Here is a 14,323-nt window from a genome sequence, read left to right on the forward strand (position 1 = left end):
AGGATTGCCACCATCTCCAAGAGCTATGCTTTCATCTCCAGGAGGCTGGTTTCACCATCAGCCTGGAGAAGTATGCTTTTAATGTTGTGTAGATCAACTTCCTGCTGCACAGAATATCATCTGCATGCTTTTGGCACCTCAGCAAGAAGGTCTGTGTTGTGTCTGAGTTCCCATGATTCCTAAATACAAGAAACTCTGCGGGTTCCTCAGGATGGCAAATTTTTTCAGGTACCATCTAAATGGAATCCAGGAACATGCAAGTGCCATGGAGGCCTGCATTCCAGGGCGTCTATACAAAAGGAAACAGGCCCATTCCCTTGATAGCACAAATTTTGAGCAGTTTTCAATGAACAAAGCATGACCTCTAGCATGATGCTCTCCTAACACAACACCACCTGACTGCCATCTTTGCAATTGTCACTGACCTCAGCCCGTCTGCCTTAGATGCAATCCTGCAACAACATGTTGAAGGGACTTGGCAGCCCTTGCCATTTTTCTCAGTGAAGCTTACAGAGCCACAGCAGAGTTAGGCTGTGTATCACCACAAGCTCCTTACTGCATATGAGGTGGTTAGGTATCTCCATCATTGTAGGGGTGCCATTTCATGATTTTTACTGGACGGTGCCTATTGACAATGGGTTTCTACCATGAAGAGGACACCTAGATATCACCCTGCCAATCCCAACATCATGAGTTTTCAATGCCGTTCACCACTGACATCTGGCACATACCAGGTTAAATGCGAATCTCAACCTTCAGCCATGCATGATGCCAGGCATGCACAAAACCACCTGGTGCAATGTCTATATCAGTATTGACCATCCAGGCACTCCCCTTGGAGCCCATCTACCTGTACCTTCCTTCAGATTTTCACATGGAAGCCTTAGAGCTTTGCATGGTCTGTCCCAGGCACAGTGTTCATTAGTCATTTTGACTGCTTGAGCAATGTCTGTTCTAGCCTTGTTACTCCATGCAGCTACATCTAATACCACTGCCTTAACACTCCCTTATTAGATTGGTGTTGATATTTAACCTTGCAATTCTTATGATTTACCACAGAGTACAGATATTTTTTCCTTGGCATCAAACTTCTTTCTTTCATGTATATTTCTGTAAGTGAAGTGGCTATGAAGCAAAACTCTGCTTTTCCACTTAAATAAAGTGTGTATTGGTTGTAGTTAACTTTGTATATTGTCACAAACTTCCGCAAACAGTTAAATGTTACATGTGAAGTTATACCACCAGAACCAACTAATATTACTGTCTCAAAGATCTCTCATTAACATGTCTGTAAATAGTGTACAACAACAGTCACCTATATACATCATATTGGCCTTCCTTGATGCCGGAGATCTTCCATGGTGTTTGAGCCCCTTCATTCCTCCTTTCCCTACAGAGATTACAAATGCTATCCAGCAGATAGACTCTGCACCTGTTGAGTAAAACTTTCCCAGTGTATGTGACCCAGTGTTTGCAAATTAATTGCAATCATGAACACCACTCTGAGCTCTATATTTGATGTACGTGATGTATACACTTCCATGAATGGCATGGATCACTACACAGGCCGGTGTCCATGCATCTGTCACACTCTTAAAGGAGTGTTTCATTTGGCCTAGTATCCAGCACGATTGCACTAAATGAGCCAGTGCCAGCATCCTGTGGCAGCATGCCAGCATTGCCTCTTTCCCCCTGGTAGGCCATTTCTCCTCCCACATATTTATGGATATCACACACCCCCTGCCATCATCCAGTGGCCACCAGTATCTCCTTACTATCACTGATAGTTTCACTGGGGGCCTGAAGAAGTAACTCTGCCTGACACAGGACACAGTATGAAAGGTCTTTATAGACATATGGATCTCATATTTCAGGTCCAAGCTGTCAAAGATGGCGGTCATGTGTGTTTGTGTGTGTGTGTGTGTGTGTGTGTGTGTGTGTGTGTGTGTGTGTGTGTGTTTTACCTTTTATGACAAAGGCTGTGGCCAAAAACTAATGTGTAAGTGACTTTTAGTTATGCCTGACTGCAACTTAGTGTGTCACTTTATGGTAAGCAGCAATCTATCTTACATTGTGTTTAATTGATCATTTAGATCTACAGATAATTTTTGAATCTTAACTGCATGTCTGGTAATATCTTCTGTTTTGTCATGTTTGATATGAGAAGACATTTGAATTAACATATTTAAGTGTTGTGTGCTGCAATGTTCAAATTATGCATGTGCTTGTCTCACATTTATTTAGCATTACTGTGCATACTGTTAATAATATCCTTGAGACAGTATAAAAAAGCATTGTAGAGACAAGCCATTTCCATTTTTCCCAATCATCAAGCCCTTCAAGTTTGTTAATATTGACTTTATAATCAAGATTAGGAGCAGTGTTCTTATAGAAGGTTAGCATTACCATATTTTGTGAATTGTGTTTTATTCATCTCATGACATACATTTGCAATCCATTTGGTCTACATACAGGAGACATGTCTAAGATTTATAATACATTTACAGTGATTTTTACATTAATAAATAATAGCACTACAGTAATTAATAACACTATAAGGATATTTCTTGGAAAACGTAACACATTGTATACACCTCAAATTTCTAGTTTGTCCTGCATGAATTCACCCACTGAGTAATAGCACTTCAGTGTCAGTACCTCATATAGCTTTCTTTTAAGTAAACCTAAATTCATCTGCCTCAACTTGTTCCCTTTTAATTTATTACAAACTTTCATTCAAATTTATTGAGGTCCCTGGGCATACAGTCTGAGGTGGTGGGTGGGGAGCCTAAAATTTTCTTTGTTTCTATTATCATGTGAATGGACAAAATGGATTCCCTCTTTTAATTCATGTCTGGTGAACAAAAATATAACAATCCCATATATGTAAGTTTTCTAAATAGTGGTTGACATGGTGCTTTGTGATGTGCAGTGCACATATTTTGACTGATTTCTTTCTTTATTCTTAGTATCCACACTGTGTTTGTCAAGTTACCCCCCCCCCCCCAAAAAAAGAAAAAAAACATACCTAATAATGGGTTCAAAGTAGCTTGTAGATGCTACTTTTTGTGTGTCCATGTCACTTGCTGTTGATAATATTTACATTGCAAATGCAAAGCTGCTCAGTTTGTTTGCTAGGTGTTCAGTGTGTGCCTGCAAGCTCAAATTTTCAGCTACATTTAAACCTAAGAATTTTACTGAGTCAACTTCTTCTGTATCTTCATTGTTGTGTACAGTCTTAATCTGCTCTCATTTTGACTGTTTGGTTTTGAACTGCATCATGTGAGTCTTATATATGTTTAGATTCAACCCATTTAGCTGAAACCAAGTTTCTAAGGTACTGAGCGTACTGATCACAGATTTGGGATTTTTTTCCAAATCCTGATCTGCAACTAAGACAGAAGTATCATTTGCAAACAGAACTGATGGAGAGCTGATATTTAATGGTAAGTCATTAACATAGAAGAGAAATAGGACTGGGCCTAATATGGAGCCATGTGGAACACTCTGAGATATTTTTTTCCAGTCAGAAAAGTAATATGCGCCATTTGAAGAGATGGCAACTCCTTGCTTTCTGTTTGATAAGTAGGATTTAAGCCATTGTAGAGCACTGCCGCTAAGGCCATACTTTTCAAGTATTAATTATTTAAGTCAGTTTTATTCTAAAACTGTGTGTTTTCTTTAATTAGATATGGTCAGGGCTATATCAAAAATCTGTAAAAGGAGCGTCTATAAAATTCAAAGGTAGTTTAAAAAAATCATGGAATAGCAGTTTACACAGAACCTTAAACATTTTTAATTTTATTACAACAAAATTTAAACAATCCATCTGTGGTATTAATGACAGTTTGAAGAATTGTCAGTAGTATTTGTTTCAATAATGCCAGATATGTTATCTACAAATAAACCTGAATGACCATCAATATTAAGCAGCAAACAGAAGCTGAATGGGACCTAACAATGAATTTTGAGGTACTCCTTGATATGGTTTACCATTCTGAAGTACTATTTCTTCTCTCCGACATTATAACCACTCTTTATTTTTTATTGGTTAGGTAGGATCTAAACCATTCAAATGTAGAGCCCCCAGTTCCATATTTTTCCAGTTTACAGAGTAACAAGGAGTGGTTCTTTAAAGGCATAGAGGGAGTTGTCTACAAAGGAGCTTATTTTGTCTACAAATTGGTTGACAGCAAATACTTCTCTTTTGCCTTTTTTAAGTCCATATTGGTTTTTTACAATTATATTGATTTTTTGTACAAAATTTTGAATTTGTTTTGTGACACAACCTATTGAGGTATTTCTGAGAGTGGTTGAAGAAGAGTGATTGGGCAGTTTTCCATATGTTGATCTGTGTCTTTACTGAATAGTGGTTTTGCTACGTTCTTCAGGGCACCTAAAACCTAACCTTTTTGATATGTGGTTAGTGGCTGCACAACATTTTCATTGTTATTCCATAGCATCATGCTGATGTTTTGTTTTTTAGTGATGGTACTGCATTTTATACATATTTTGTTGTAGTTTTGCTGATTTTACTGACAGAGGCCACCTCCAAATTACAGATTACCAAAAAAATTCATCTTACCTGCCTGACTGTCTGCATTAGTGTGTGTTTTGTTTCAATTTTAAATAAATAATTAAGCAGTTCTTATATTTGAACCAGGTTTACAATATTTTAGTCCTTTATTTTGATATTACAAATATCATGTGCCTGAACAGTAGTGCTGGTTTCAGCTTTAATTATTGACCATTGTGCCATTGATTTGTTTACACTTTACAATGCAAGTCTATTGCTTATGAATTCTTTTGCTGCCTTTACAACCTCCTTAAAAATATTTTTTGTAATTTTTTGTGTAAGTAACGAAGATAGGAATTTTGTTGTGTTTTAGTTAGCTGTGTGGCTGTCTGTTGCTATCACTACATGTTTGTTGTCAGGCACCCTACAAAACCTTTCACCTGACTCCATCAACCTCCTGACCCCACCGACACCCTGCACCCCTACCTTCTACCTTCTTCCTAAAATTCACAAACCCAATCATCCCAGCCGCCCCATTGTAGCTGGTTACCAAGCCCCCACAGAACGTATCTCTGCCTACGTAGATCAACACCATCAACCCATTACATGCAGTCTCCCATCCTTCATCAAAGACACCAACCACTTTCTCAAACGCCTGGAATCCTTACCCAATCTGTTACCTCCAGGAACCATCCTTGTAACCATTGATGCATCTTCCTTATACACAAATATCCCGCACGTCCAGGGCCTCGCTGTGATGGAGCACTTCCTTTCACGCCGATCACCTGCCATCCTACCTAAAACATCTTTCCTCATTACCTTAGCCAGCTTCATCCTGACCCACAACTTCTTCACTTTTGAAGACCAGACATACCAACAATTAAAGGGAACAGCCATGGGTACCAGGATGGCCCCTTTGTATGCCAACCTATTCATGGGTCACTTAGAAAAAAGCCTTCTTGGTTACCCAGGCCTGCCAACCCAAAGTTTGGTACAGATTTATTGATGACATCTTCATGATCTGGACTCACAGTGAAGAAGAACTCCAGAATTTCCTCTCCAACCTCAACTCCTTTGGTTCCATCAGATTCACCTGGTCCTACTCCAAATCCCATGCCACTTTCCTTGATGTTGACCTCCACCTGTCCAATGGCCAGCTTCACATGTCCGTCCACATCAAACCCACGAACAAGCAACAGTACCTCCATTATGACAGCTGCCACCCATTCCACATCAAATGGTCCCTTCCCTACAGTCTAGGTCTTCATGGCAAACGAATCTGCTCCAGTCCAGAAGCCCTGAACCATTACACCAACAACCTGACAACAGCTTTCGCATCCCGCAACTACCATCCCAACCTGGTACAAAAGCAAATAACCAGAGCCACTTCCTCATCCTCTCAAACCCAGAACCTCCCACAGAAGAACCCCAAAAGTGCCCCATTTGTGACAGGATGCTTTCTGGGACTGGATCAGACTTTGAATGTGGCTCTCCAGCAGGGATATGACTCCCTCAAATCCTGCCCTGAAATGAGATCCATCCTTCATGAAATCTTCCCCACTCCACGAAGAGTGTCTTTCCGCCGTCCACCTAACCTTCGTAACCTCTTAGTTCATCCCTATGAAATCCCCAGACCACCTTCCCTACCCTCTGGCTCCTACCCTTGTAACCGCCCCCGGTGTAAAACCTGTCCCATGCACCCTCCCACCACCACCTACTCCAGTCCTGTAACCCGGAAGGTGTACACGATCAAAGGCAGAGCCACATGTGAAAGCACCCACGTGATCTACCAACTGACCTGCCTACACTGTGATGCATTCTATGTGGGAATGACTAGCAACAAACTGTCCATTCGCATGAATGGACACAGGCTGACAGTGTTTGTTGGTAATGAGGATCGCCCTGTGGCTAAACATGCCTTGGTGCATGGCCAGCACATCTTGGCACAGTGTTACACCGTCCGGGTTATCTGGATACTTCCCACTAACACCAACCTATCCGAACTCTGGAGATGGGAACTTGCTCTTCAATATATCCTCTCTTCCCATTATCCACCAGGCCTCAATCTCCGCTAATTTCAAGTTGCCGCCACTAATACCTCACCTGTCATTCAACAACATCTTTGCCTCTGCACTTCCGCCTTGACTGACATCTCTGCCCAAACTCTTTGCTTCTGTATATGTCTGCTTGTGCCTGTATATGTGTGGATGGATATGTGTGAGTGTGTGAGTGTATACCCGTCCTTTTTTCCCCCCTAAGGTAAGTCTTTCTGCTCCCGGGATTGGAATGACTCCTTACCCTCTCCCTTAAAACCCAAATCCTTTCGTCTTTCCCTCTCCTTCCCTCTTTCCTGACTAGGCAACCGTTGGTTGTGAAAGCCAGAATTTTGTGTGTATGTTTGTGTTTGTTTGTGTGTCTATCGACGTGCCAGCGCTTTCGTCTGGTAAGTCAAATCATCTTTGTTTTTAGATACATTAATAGGGAAAGTTACATTAAAATGTGTGGGGCGTTATCCAGAATTTCCTAAATTTTCAGAACTGCAATTACTATGTCCTATAATCCACTGCATCTTATTTAATTTATGATGGAATGAGTTCATTTTTTCTGCACTGATCTGTCATTTAGTATACAGGTTTTGGAGCAAGGTAGAACAGTTTAACTCCATAAACAAAGCAAAATGGTCAGAAAGTTTTAAATCTAAACTATACTTATTAGCCTATAATTGGTGTAATTGATTAAAATATTATCTAAAAACAAAGATGCTGTAACTTACCAAACAAAAGCGTTGGTATGTTGATAGAGACAATAACAAACACAAACACACACACACAAATTTCAAGCTTTCACAACCCATGGTTGCTTCATCAGGGAATAGGGAAGGAGAGGGAAAGACAAGATGATGTGGGTTTTACGGGAGAGGGTAAGGAGTCATTCCAATCCCGGGAGCGGAAAGACTTACCTTAGGGGGAAAAAGGGACAGGTATACACTCGCACACACACACATATCCATCCGCACATATACAGACACAAGCAGACATATGTAAAGGCAAAGAGTTTGGGCAGAGATGTCAGTCGAGGTGGAATTACGGAGGCAAAGACATTGTTGAATGACAGGTGATATATGAGCAGCGGCAACTTGAAATTAGCTAATTTCAAGTTACCATCGCTCATACCTCATGTAAAGAAATATTAATTCTGTGTTACACTCATGCTTATAAAATAAAGATAATGCTGATACATGGTGAAACAACACTCTGGTGGGTGATTTGTGGGTTTAAATCACCTCAGCATATGACCATGTGGTGCATTTGACCTACGGTCATCGCACAGTGATGCTGGCAGCAGTTCACATACGCAGAGGTGTGTTGGTGCATGTCAGAGAACAGTGCAGCAAGTAAGTGTGCAGACATTTTCAGAAGTGCTAATGGTGACAGTGTGTTGAAAACGGCTCAAAGAACACATATTGATGACATTATGAGGGTAGAATACTAGACATGACTGGAAGATAGTCAAACACAGCAGGTCATAGCACAGGCCCTCCATGTGTGATCTCAAGATTATGGCTATGATTCCAACAGACAGGAAATGTGTCCAGGCACTACAGTGTAGAACACCACAAGAAGACCGATATCTCACCATCAGTGCCTACAGATGGTCACAGAGTACTGCAGGTAGCCTCGCTTGGGGCCTTACCGTAGTCACTGGAACAGTTGTTTCCAGACCCACAGTCCACAGACAACTAAACAGACATGGTTTATTTGCTCGGAGACCTGCAAGGTGCATTCCACTGACCCCTGATCACAGGAGAGCCCGTAAAGCCTGATGTCAAGAACACAGTACATGATCATTGGAACAGTGGTCCCAGGTTATGTTCACGGACAAGTCCAGGTATAGTCTGAACAATGATTCTCACTGGGTTCTTATCTGGTGTGAATCAGGAACCAGATACCAACCTCTTAATGTCCTTGAAAGGGACCTGTATGGAGGTCATGGTTTGATGTTGTGCACATACACCCCCGCATGTCTTTGACAGAGGAACTGTAACAGGTCAGGTGTATCAGGATGTCATTTTGCACCAGTGTGTCCACCTTTTCAGAGGTGCAGTGGGTCTCACCTTCCTCCTGATGGATGATAATGCATGGCCCCACTGAGCTGCCATTGTGGAGGAGTACAGAAGATATCAGGTGAATGGAGTGGCCTGCCTGTTCTCCAGACCTAAACCCCATCGAGCACATCTGGGATGCTCTCGTTCGACATATCACTGCACGTCTTCAAACCCCTACAACACTTCAGGAGCTCTGACAAGCACTGGTGCAAGAATGGGAGGCTATACCCCAGCAGCTGCTTGACCACCTGATCCAGTGTATGCCACCCTGTTGTGTGGCCTGTGTACGTGTGCATATCCCACATTGATGTTGTGGTACATGCGCAGGAAACAGTGGCATTTTGTAGCACATGTGTTTTGGGATGGTTTTCTCCTCTTATCACTAATACCATGGACTTACAGATCTGTGTCATGTGCATTTCCTATGTGCCTATGCTATTAGCACCAGTTTTGTGTTGTGAAACTTTGTGTGGCACCACATTCTGCAATTATCCCTAATTTATGAGCACGAGTGTAATTATAAACATTTGGAGTGTTGTACTTCCACACCCCACTTTTCAGCCAGTGTAGCAACACAATATGTTGACACCAAGGACAATTAATGAGGAAATAAAACAGGTGACATGTCACAAAGTATGCGGGATCCTCTATGTGTTACAACACTCCTACAAAAGCTACTGACAAGACACAGATTTCCAAGATTATTGAGATTTTAAGACCCCGTCATGTGAAAAGCCAGGCCTTCCAGTGAATAACATCTAAGATATGTGGAAACACAGCACACTACCCTAACCTGCATTGATAGAAAGTTATTCCCGGCTGAGTGCCTACTTCATTTAATCCTTGCATCCACTGGTGGTAATGCAGTATAGAAGCTTTTCATATATAATATTGCAAATCATCATTTGCTTAGCGCCTTCCCTTCTCAGAATACTCCTTTTACTAGTTGATAAAGTTTCAGCCATAGTCTGAAGAACCAGTTCTTCAAGCTCAGGTTACCTTACATCATATGGTTTCCTACCAGCTGTAACTCTTCTCAAATATGACTGCCTCACACAAGTGTTGGTGGAGCCATACAAATGATAGTGCACAGTATGAGTGGCCCCAGGGTAACATTCAGCATAATGTTGACATGCTGTATCTGGATTCCTGCCTGGTATGCTGTACGCGTAATGCATGGTCATTATTTCAGATATTGAATACGCCATTGTGATGTGGAGTGTTGGAAATTACTCTAAAAGAGGACAAAAAAAGCAGCAAAACAAAACAAATACCATAACAAGATATGAACAAGAAAGTGAGTAAAAAAGCACATTTGAGGCAAATTACATACCCAGAAGTCACAACAGGGAATTCTTGCCATACCTCCCTAATGCAGGATTTCCAGCACCATGATCTTAAGATCAGTTTGTGATGTTTTGATGTCAAGAATAAATCTGTAAAGTTTCTAATACATGTTTTTCTACCCCTTGTATGTGAAACAAAAATAATAATCATAAATGCTCAATATGTGTATTCTCAGGTAGCACTGAACTTGATAGAAAAGGGACTGTAATATAAATGTTTCAGATACTTCACGTAGACATACTGGAAGATGCTGGAGGAAGCCTAAGCCCAGAGATTGATTTAGGTCAAGTAGAAGGAGCCTTTGTGATGGGTCTTGGCTATTGGTTAAAGGAATTCATGGTTTATGATAATGATACTGGAAAGGCATTGACAAACAGAACCTGGGTATGTTTCAGATTCATAATTTAGAATGCTTTTCAAAAAATTTTGTTGCCTTTAGTGAACTACAATGTAAAAAATGCAGTCACATAACAGTTAATTAAATTTGAGTTTCCTTCTTTGTCATCAACATGTTGAAAAGTAATTTGTGCTTCTATTTAGTGATCAAATATCATCCATACTATGCCAAGTTTTTTCTGTGTCTTCATAACATACTTTGAAATACTGTCCTCTTATCAGTCACCCACATTTGTATCAAGAATTTAGAAAATATATTGACTTCAAATGTAGTGACCTATCTAGAACAAAATTATGAACTCATTGTAGAAAATTCCATTTGCAACAAGGTGGATTCAATGGTTCTAGACTTCTGCAAAACTCAGTTGATGGTAAAACAAATAGCAGGTTTTAATTTATTATCAGGATATGAGGAGCTGCAGGTTGGCTACAAATAAGGTTGCATTTACGTTATTTGTGTATCAAATACTCAAATACTACTCAAGTGTGTGGTATCCATTCCATTTCAAGTTAACAATGGATACTGTGTGAATACAAAGAAGGGCAAGAAAAATATTTTCATGATTACTTGCCTAGCAAGAGATTGTAGCAGAAATACTTAAACATCATAATTGACAAACATTCAAAAGAACACACAAAATGTCTCATGATAAACTGATTATAGTTCCAAGAAACAGTTGCAGAGCAAATATTACAAATATTTTTCAGCCCAAAAAGTATCAGCCTTGTAGGGACTATGAAGCAATCATTTCAAATGCACTCCATCTGTGGGGATTCATAGAACAAAAAAGTATTATGTGCCATGATTCACAGTGAGTAGACGTAGGTGTGATTACTGCAATAGACGAAATCCCTCAATAACATGTGATAAGTTAAACCTGTGTGCCAGACAGCTGTCTTTTTGTGAGCAAAGTACTATGACATGCAATACCCACACCTATATCACAGATTGACTCAGGGGTTTAGCTTGCTACAGACTTCTCCGCATTTCTGACAAACTCTACAAAACCTCTCAATAGTGTTCTGGGAGAATGTATGTAGTAAGAACTTTAATTTTGACAAAGTCCAAAGGTAGTTATTGAAATAGAATTATTTTACACTTTTGTGGAACTATGCTATGTTGATTATATGAAGTAAAATTGGATACTCTAGTAGCACTTGAAACAGCAGAAGAGCAATGTGCTAACATCTGGACTACTCAAGGATACCTCCCACTGACTGACTGATAGGTTTTGTCAGAGTCAGAAACAAGGCTTCTACAGTAGTGGACATTTAAATACTTGAACATATATTGTGTTTATTCATTCTTTTCACAAAGACTACATCTTGTTGAAGCAATTATGCTAATCAGTCATTTGCTTTTATTTTGATCTCTTATAATACTTACATCATGTTATGCTCCTGGTATCTGGAAAATAAATATTTCACAGATTTTCTCTCTCTCTCTCTCTCTCTCTCTCTCTCTCTCTCTCTCTCCTTTTCTTTTTTCTTTTTTTTTTTTTTTAATTCATGCATCAGCTTCATGTGTGAAGATCTGCCAATAAATTATATTTTTCTGATTTATACTATTTCATTTGGTTTCTGTCCTATGATTCTGTATGATTTCCGCAGTTGTTTTTATTTCCACCTGACCTACTCAGAACATTTTCTAGCATATAAACATTGCTGTTGAATCTTTTATTCCTCCAGTGTCCAGCTTCCGTATCCATAAAAAAGTGCATTCCACAAAGATGATTTTGTGAAAGACATCTTGATTCTTACATCCATGTGATTATTTGTAGCAATATTTTTTGTAACTATTCTCACTTCTATTAAACATCAACTGTCTTCCATATTCACATTGCTGAGATAGCTGAATTGTGTTTCTCTTTTAATTTTAGTGCCAACAGTTTTTCTCCCCATGGTGGACTCTTTTCACCTTTCTCATAATTGTCATTACACTTGTTTTCTTGTTATTTACATTTGTTTTCTCTTCTTGTGCAGCTTATAGCACCCATAACATTTTGTTCATTTCCTTTTCTGAATGAGAAAGTATCATACTAATTAAGCATTAAAGCACTGCTGCTCTGGCCATGGGCACATCCATGTAGACCAACCAATTTCTATGCCATTCTCTGTCTGTGGCTTCATTGGAATGTGGTATGGAGGAGGAGGAGAGGGGGGCAGGAGGCCTTTGTCAGTGTAACAGACTTGGTAACACTCCTTTACATTAAAGTAGCTCCTCTGTGGGCATCACAGTACTGAATGCATCCTGTTCCAGTGCTCCCACCATGGAGGAGTCCATGGCAGCACTAGGAATCAAACACTGTTCCGCCGCTAGGCAGCCAGTTGCGGTGGCGGATGAAGTATTGCATTGTATAAGCAGTAAATCCAATTTTCATTAATGGACTTAAATTCTGTTCACAAAAGTGTCATAGCACTTCATAAAATTTAAGAAATAACTGTACCAAAAGCAGTAAAAGCATTTGAATGGATGAATTACAAGTGGTAGCAGTCTTATTTCTTGCCTCCAAGATATTCCTGAAGAAATTTTAGAAAATATGACTAAAAGGAAAAAAACAATCAATGTAGTATGACAGGCCACTTTAAGATAGGACAGGTACAGGAACTTGAAAAGAAATTACTCTCTAAATTTGATGCTGCAGAGAAGACAAAATGAATGAACATGACATACTACTTTCATGGATTTGCGCAATGCTTTTAAATTGGGTTGTACTGTGAGAACAGAATAATACATTTATAAATTATACAACTATCAGTTACAAAAATTAATGAGAAGAAGATTAAAGACAGGAAAGGAGTAAGGCAGGTTGCTCTTTGTCCCCAGATCAAAGAAGTGTGTACACTTAATTAGCCATACAAACAAAATGAAACTTCTGTCTTCTAATTTTCATTCTACCGCTCATAGATAATGGCAGCTTCTCTAACATTAATCATCATGATAAAATTTGTAAATATTTGCAAACCTCCTCAAATAATAATTATTAATGATTGCTCAGTTTTTATTTTAAACTGTAAAATTATACTATTTTTTTATTTATGAGGAAAATACTTTCTGACAGTTAACAACAGTATAATTTGGTTCTTAGAACTACAAACCTCCTGGAGCCAAAGATATCCCTATTGACTTCAGAATACAACTGAGGAAAAATGCTCCTAATCCCGTTGGCGTTCTTTGTTCAAAAGGTTGGTTTCTGTTAGAAGTGTTTGTGTTAAATTAAAACCAAAATGTTACTCATGTGTTTGTAATTTATAGCAACTGGTAAACCACCCTTGTGCATGAGTATTTGTGCTTTATTTGCAATACAGGAAGCGGTACTGGCATCTAGACAAGCTTCAGCACACTCCGAAAAGTGGTTTGAGATGAGTAAGTAATTTAGTTCATTCTTTATGATATTTATGTGTCAGTTCTAGTGAAATAATATGCTGTACTAGGAATAACATGAAATTACATACAAAAATTCATGAATGTTTTGTTTAATATGAATGTGGTGAAACACATGCCTACAGTTTGTGTACCTTAACTATAAATGATATAAATAGCAAAAACTGAATTTTTGTATTTTCCATGGAATGAGATCATAGACTATACTTTAAAAAGTCTGTGTCTTCAGGACATTGAAAAGTATCATGCATTTTGTTTTTCAGGTCCTCCAGCTACCCCCAAGAAAGTTTTCCTTGCTAGCTTGACAAACTACAAGCAATTTGAACTTTAAAAGCCTGGAAAGTTAATGATACTTTTGCTGTGCTTATGTATATCAATTATGTAACAACAGTCATTAATGAATATTGTTCTGAAACATGAACTTATGCTTCAGTAACACATAGTAAGAATGGAAAGAGAGTTGAGTGGTTGCAATAAAGCGATTCCTCATGTTAATATGAGACTTGTTGAAAAAGTAACGTCTATTTGGTCATAAAGAAATATATGCTCGCTACAGAAAGCTTTTATTGGAGGT

The 14,323-nt window shown here is 39.2% G+C and overlaps 1 long non-coding RNA gene across 1 annotated transcript; it reads left to right on the plus strand.

Annotated features, from left to right (window-relative positions):
- Positions 1–1,759: 1,759 nt before the first annotated feature.
- Positions 1,760–13,711, plus strand: LOC126101065 (uncharacterized). The gene is made up of 4 exons (XR_007522250.1): positions 1,760–1,842; positions 10,191–10,352; positions 13,454–13,550; positions 13,621–13,711. It is a non-coding gene; the product is annotated as an uncharacterized LOC126101065 (long non-coding RNA).
- The last annotated feature ends 612 nt before the right edge of the window (positions 13,712–14,323 follow it).

This window comes from Schistocerca cancellata, chromosome 9 (genome assembly GCF_023864275.1).
Source record: "Schistocerca cancellata isolate TAMUIC-IGC-003103 chromosome 9, iqSchCanc2.1, whole genome shotgun sequence".
Lineage (NCBI taxonomy): Eukaryota > Metazoa > Arthropoda > Insecta > Orthoptera > Acrididae > Schistocerca > Schistocerca cancellata.